Raw genomic sequence first — 6,641 nt, forward strand, 5'->3', positions numbered from 1 at the left:
CAAATAAAACTATTTCTTAATTTAAAAAGTCAATAAAAAAGCTTGTGTGATAAATTTTCACTTTAGAGGCCGTGAATCCACTAATATTATATTCAAACCAAATTCTCACTCATAGTGTAAAAGTAACTCTATTCACTTTAAAAGAGTCAAATATAATATTAGTGTAAAAAACACTTGCAATAACATTACTCTATTTTGAGTATTTTCTATTTCACTATATGTATAAGTATAGAACTAGGATACAGATAGAGTATCTACTGAGAGGGCCTATGTTTATATAAGAGTGATAAATTATAACCATTGGATCGAATTTAAGGGCTGAGATTAAAAGGTTATTTAATTACCTCACAAGTTTTAAAAGTATTTCCTTATGAGTTTTTTCATACTCTTTCGATCACCATTTGCTCTAAGTATTGTTGGACCGCAAGATAATAAATCGGGGATCATCACATTGGGCTTACATGAGCACACCACAAATGGATTGGGCATCACATCTTTCACCCAAAACCTTAAGGCATTTAAGCATACTCTTTCAATCATCATTTGCTCTAAGTATTGTTGGACAACAAGAGGATAAACCGGGATCATCACATTGGGCTTACATGGGCACACCACAAGTAGATTTGACACCACATGTTTCACCCAAAATCTTAAGGGATTTAGGTGTATGAGTCCTCTCACTTATAAAGTGTCAATCACTCCTCTAATCATTTAATGTGAGACTTCCTTACACACACTTGACATCCCAACAAGTATTAAGATAGTCTTTCCAATATAATGGTTTTGTGCAAGTCAAACCTATAATCTTTTAGAGGCACAATAATATTTTCTTAAAGTATAATATAAAAGTATATAATTAATCATACTTTTTTGAAAAAAATCCTCAAAAGATTTATCTTGATTTTTTTACACAGACACTTATGATTGATCGTCATATTAAAAAATGCATTTCTTAACTTTTTATTTAATTAAAATAAATATGAATATATATTTTTTAACTAAATCTATATCTATATACTATAGAAAAGAAGAACTCTGTGAGACCCACTTAGATGAGTTGGCACTCCCAGGTTCACTCTTATCCACCCTCCCTCATTAGCTGACAAGTGTCAAGCTCTAAATCATTCTGACAAATTTATGGTGAGACAATTTCTCCTTAATTTTGGTTTTGTGGCCCATCATTGACAATCTATTGAATAATCATAAAAAATCTCATTAATTGTTGATTAATTTTTTTTAACTGTCCATTTATGCTGAATCAAAAGTCATCACCCATCATTAACTACTTATGGAATAGTCATTCAAAATACTATTAATTGTTGTTTAATTTTTTTTAAACTCTCCATTAATGCTGTAACAAAAGTCATCACCCATCATTGACTACCTATGGAATAATCATTCAAAATCACATTAATAGATGTTTAATATTCTTATTCATACATAAGGCTTAAAAACAAAAACTTTCTCACTTTTGTTATACGTATTTTGCTTTTTTTTTTTATGTGATTAAAACTGATTTTGCTAACCTTTCAAAAAGTACGTTTTTGAAATCAAGATTCAAATTTTAAAATTTTGACAACCTATAAATTCAAATTTTGAATATTCTTTTTGGAACAATATTCTCCTTCCTTTTTTCACGTGCAAACAACATAAACCCTAATTGTTTTCATCTATATAAACTCTCTTATGTAATTCTTCTCCTCTATCATTCCATTATTTAACCATCATCTAAGAGCTTTGAAATAACTATTGTTGTGATGACTGGGAAATTGAGAAGCAAATGTTGAAAAAGCAAAAAAAGTTTAGGTATTGCTTCTGATTCAACCAGTTTCTTGCCATATCATAAGGGTATAGTTACATTTCTATGAACATTATGAAATGATCTGCAACGTGTGTGATTTATTGAAATGATTTTGATTAGAGTGATGCTTTTTTACTTTTCCTTCTGTAATTTCATAGGCCTCATCACCATGGGACTTTTATTGCGAATTGGAATTGGGGATGGTGAGCTTATATGAAAGATTCTTCAAGAGTGAATACAACAAGTGAGGTTTTTGCCCTCTTCCTACTTTCTGTTAGATTTTGCTGAATTTTTTTGTTTGTTTTTCCGGAGTGGCTTGGTTGAGTTTTGTTCTACAATTAAAAACCAAAGAAGAGATACGAGGAAGGAGAGGTAAGCCTTATGAGTTTTTTGATTCACATTTATTTTGAGCAAAGCATATTGAAACATATAACTCAAGAAACATATACATCTTTATATTTTAGGCATGAATCTTCATCTACTGACCTTGCTGCTTGATTTAATGTTTAGCATGTTACAATTTGGTTATACTCTTTTTCTTTTGGTGTTCACAGATTTTGGTTGATGATGACAGTGTTGAACAGTTGCGGCTTACATAATTAGTATTAAGTGATGTAAGTTAAAATAAAATTAAATACTATTATATATGCACATGCTATCACTATAGATAGTTATGTATTGTGAATTTCAATTTTTACTCTTATTTCAGGATAGTTCAGATCCGTTCATGACAAATACTTCTAGATTAAAAGCTGATGCATCTTCTTCCAACTTAGCAAAGATTGTCGTTTTATGTTGTAATTTATTTATTTATTTGTGCACTTTGAGTTATTTACTGTTTTGCGTTTAGATTATGGTGTGAATATTATATTTTTTAGGTCATATAGAATTTTTTGGGACATAATATTATATTTAAGTTAATGGAGTTCTTTTTTTATAAAATGTAAACAAAAATTGAGATTTGAGTTTGAAATTTTAATTGAGTACTAAATAATAGTAATTGGAGCCTAATTTTCAGTCAGATTTTAAAACACTTGATACATTTTTTTTAACAAAATAAGCAAATCAATAATAAATATAATGGGTAGATATTAACTTTCTTATGCAAAATCAGATTTAGTTTGTGATCAATATAAATAAGAGAAATCTGTTTATTTAATGAAAAGGAAATGAATAATCAATTTTAAAAAAATCATTTTGATTGGGATACATTTAATTTCAAGGTAAAATAAATTAAAAAATGTCAATTCTGTTTTAGTGAATAAATTTGATTTCTCCTTTAATAATAATTAATGGAGTTTCTTTAACTTTTTTATGTAATAAATATAAAATTTAGAATAATTCCATAGATTATGGTGTGGATATTCAATTTAATATTGAAATTTGAGTTTGAAATTTGAAATTGAAAATTGGTTGTGAATAATAGTACTTGCGTCAAAATTTATGGTGTGATATTAAAAAAATGTAAACGCTTAATCCTTTAGTTTTAATGAAAAAATAAAATAAATATTGAATTTAATGAGTGCAGTACATAATCAACTTTCTTAAGCAAAATCAGATTTAGTTAGTTATGAGTATAAATAAGGCAAATCCGTTTTTTAAGTAAAAAGGAAATGAATAATCAATTTAGAAAAAAAAAACATTCTAATTGGGCAACATGAAATTTCGGAGTGGAATGATGAAAAAAAGAGTAAGTTCCGTTTTAATGAGTAGATTTTGATTTTTCCTTTCATAATAATTATTGGGGTTTCTTTTACCTTTTTTAGAAAAAAGGTAAATAATGGAATGATCTCATAGATTAAGGAGCGAATATTTAATTTTATTTAATTAATTTATTATTTTTAAAATTGCAAAAAATAATTTTGCGATTTGAGTTTGAAATTTAAAATGGGTACTAAATAAAAGTAATTTGATCCAATTTTTCACTCGGATTTTAAATTATTTTGCTCAAACACAGAATACGCTTTTCTTTCCACCCTAAATCATTTGTAAATTCATTCATAATAATTAATTAGGTTTCTTTTAATTTTTTAAGAAATAAATATAATTTATAGAATGATCTCATTGATTAATGAGTCAATATTCAATTTAAGTTAATGGATTTCCTTTTTTAAAAATTGTAAAAAAAAATTGAGATTTGAGTTTGAAATTTAAAATGAGTACTAAATAATAGTAGTTGAGGCCAAATTTTCAGTCAAATTTTAAAACATTTTTCTTAAATGAGTACTATATACTTATGATTAGATTACATGGTAAAAAAGTTCGACGGGGAAAAACATTCTACACAAGAAATAGTTCATGTAAAAACTAATAATTTTTGCTAACTCTTCATTCCCATCCTTCCCTTATGGCTCCTAACTTTTACCACTATTGTTAACTCTTGGGAACAATTTTTAATCTAATTTAAATATATTTTTTATAATTTTAAAAATATTTAGGATTAAATGTATATAAAGTTTTTGTCAAATTTTGCAAGTTGTGTAATACTCATTGATATTTTGTTTGGTTGAATGCTCATTTTTCAATTTTTCATATCTTAATTCAAGGCTTAATAGCTTTTTTGGTCCCTCACTTATCACAGTTTTGCACTTTTGGTCCCCAATAAAAAATTAGCATTTTTGATCCTCCACATTGCTTATTTGTTTGCAAAAATGATCCCTATTTAGACGAAAACTGCAAAAGTGTGTAAATATGAGGGACTAATTTTGCTAATTTTTTCCTAAAGGGACCAAAAGTGAAAAATTGTGATAAGTGAGGGACCAAAAGAGCTATTAAGCCTAATTCATTAATCGTGCTTAAATAATGAGATCAATATTCGCCGTGCAACGCACGGGGTAAAAACGCTAGTAAATATGAATATAACTGCTTTGAATACGTGATATTAAATTATTTTATGTGAGTGTAAAAAAGTTTACAGTAAAAATAAAACAATTTTTTTTAAAGTAAAAAAAAATTAAACTCGCAAGAAATAACATGTTTATGAAAGCCTTACAAATTGGAGCTCTTATTCAAGTACAACATGGACTAATAAATTAATTTTAGCTAACTCATGAGTCATTTTTTTTTTGGTGACAAATGGAAAATAAACAGCACAAAGAAAGAAACTAAATAATCACATCCTGACATAGCAGGGGAACAATAGCTGGAGGGGGAATTGCCCAAACTTTCCAATCCCATCCTTCGCTAACTGCAAGCTTTGCCAAAGCATCTGCCACCATATTTTGTTCACGCAGAATATGGACGAGAGACACATTCCATCTTCTTCCTAGGACCTCTCGGGCCATGACAATTTCTCCTTGATGCCAATAACTATCTACTGATGTGCTGCTGCTAAGGACTTGCTGAACTTGGAGACAATCCACAAAACACACCACATCACGGAAACCATGATCCCATGCATGCATAAGACCCTTATAAACAGCTAGCAACTCCGCCTTGAACGCATCCCCAGCCCCAAGCACTGTTGCGAATCCAGAAATCCAGCGACCATGCTTATCCCGAAGCACCCCTCCTCCACCCATGGTGCCTATCTGAGGTTGCCAACTTCCATCCGTATGCAGCAGCACGCAATTTTCCCCATGCCCTACCACGTGAGCAGGTTGAGCCGCTGGAGAACCCCATCGCTGGAACTCAATGACGTCTTTATGGATTCGGAACACCACCTCCTCTGGTTGCCACGGTGGTTGCCCGAACACGAAACTGTTACGCCACTTCCAAACATTCCACATAATAGCACAGAACAGAGCATGACCATGGCATTGTAAGTGGGCAAAAATCCACTCTCGGAACGTGGCAGCCGTGTGAATCACTGGAAGCGCCGCTGCAAAGCGACTTCTAACCCAAATTGAGCCTGGGCAGCGGCGCAACACATGTTCCGCGTCCTCCACTGGTGCCCCGCATCTGATACACGCCGCTGAACCAGCCAGATTGCTGCGATGTCGTCTCATGTTCGTTGGGAGTGCGTTCCGTCCAGCAAGCCACAAGAAGAATCGCACCTTTTCTGGTGCACTCACCTTCCATACCAGTTTCCAAAACCGAGACTCTGGTCTGCCATCCTCATTCAACAACTCATAAGCGGAGGCTGTCGTATAACGACCATCCGGCGTCTCCCACAAAATTCTCTCCTCCCCCATTGGGTTTGATGGTATTGCAATCCCCTTGATCTCCGCTTGTATATCAGGGGGTAGCTGGGTGTACAAGGTCTCCAACCGCCAAGACCCATGGGACCAGACATCTGCTACCACAAGGTCGGTGTCAGAAATGTGGACAAATGGTACCCGATCGGCAAGCTTCCCAGAACCCAACCAATCGGAATACCAAAAGGATGACAAACCAGCTCCCAGACGCACACCATATCCAGGTGCCACTGAATCCCTTGCCTTCAGAATCCCACGCCAGACATAGGAACCACCCACACGCATTTGCTCTGCCAAAATAGAACCAGTACGTAGGTATCTCTGACTTAAAACTTGAACCCACAGCTTCTCCTTCTCATTCATGATACTGTGTACAAGTTTCCCCAAAAGAGCCTCGTTGTTCCGGCGTGCACTTCTGATTCCAAGTCCCCCCTTTGCTTTTGGTTGCGTTACATCCTTCCAGGCTACGAGATGCCAACCTCTCTGATTCCCTCCTTTCCCCCAAATACAGTTGCGAACCAGCCGGTCCACATGCTCACACACGGCGTCGGGTAACCATAAGGTTTGCATTGCATGAACCGGCAGTGAAGTCAGCACAGACTTCGCCAAACACACCCTTCCAGCTCATGAGTCATCTTAATTTCACTTCTGTTTACACGCATTATACAAAAGGATCTTAAAAGAATATGAAAGAAAGTAAAATC

The sequence above is a fragment of the Lotus japonicus genome, chromosome 6 (genome assembly GCF_012489685.1).
Source record: "Lotus japonicus ecotype B-129 chromosome 6, LjGifu_v1.2".
NCBI lineage: Eukaryota > Viridiplantae > Streptophyta > Magnoliopsida > Fabales > Fabaceae > Lotus > Lotus japonicus.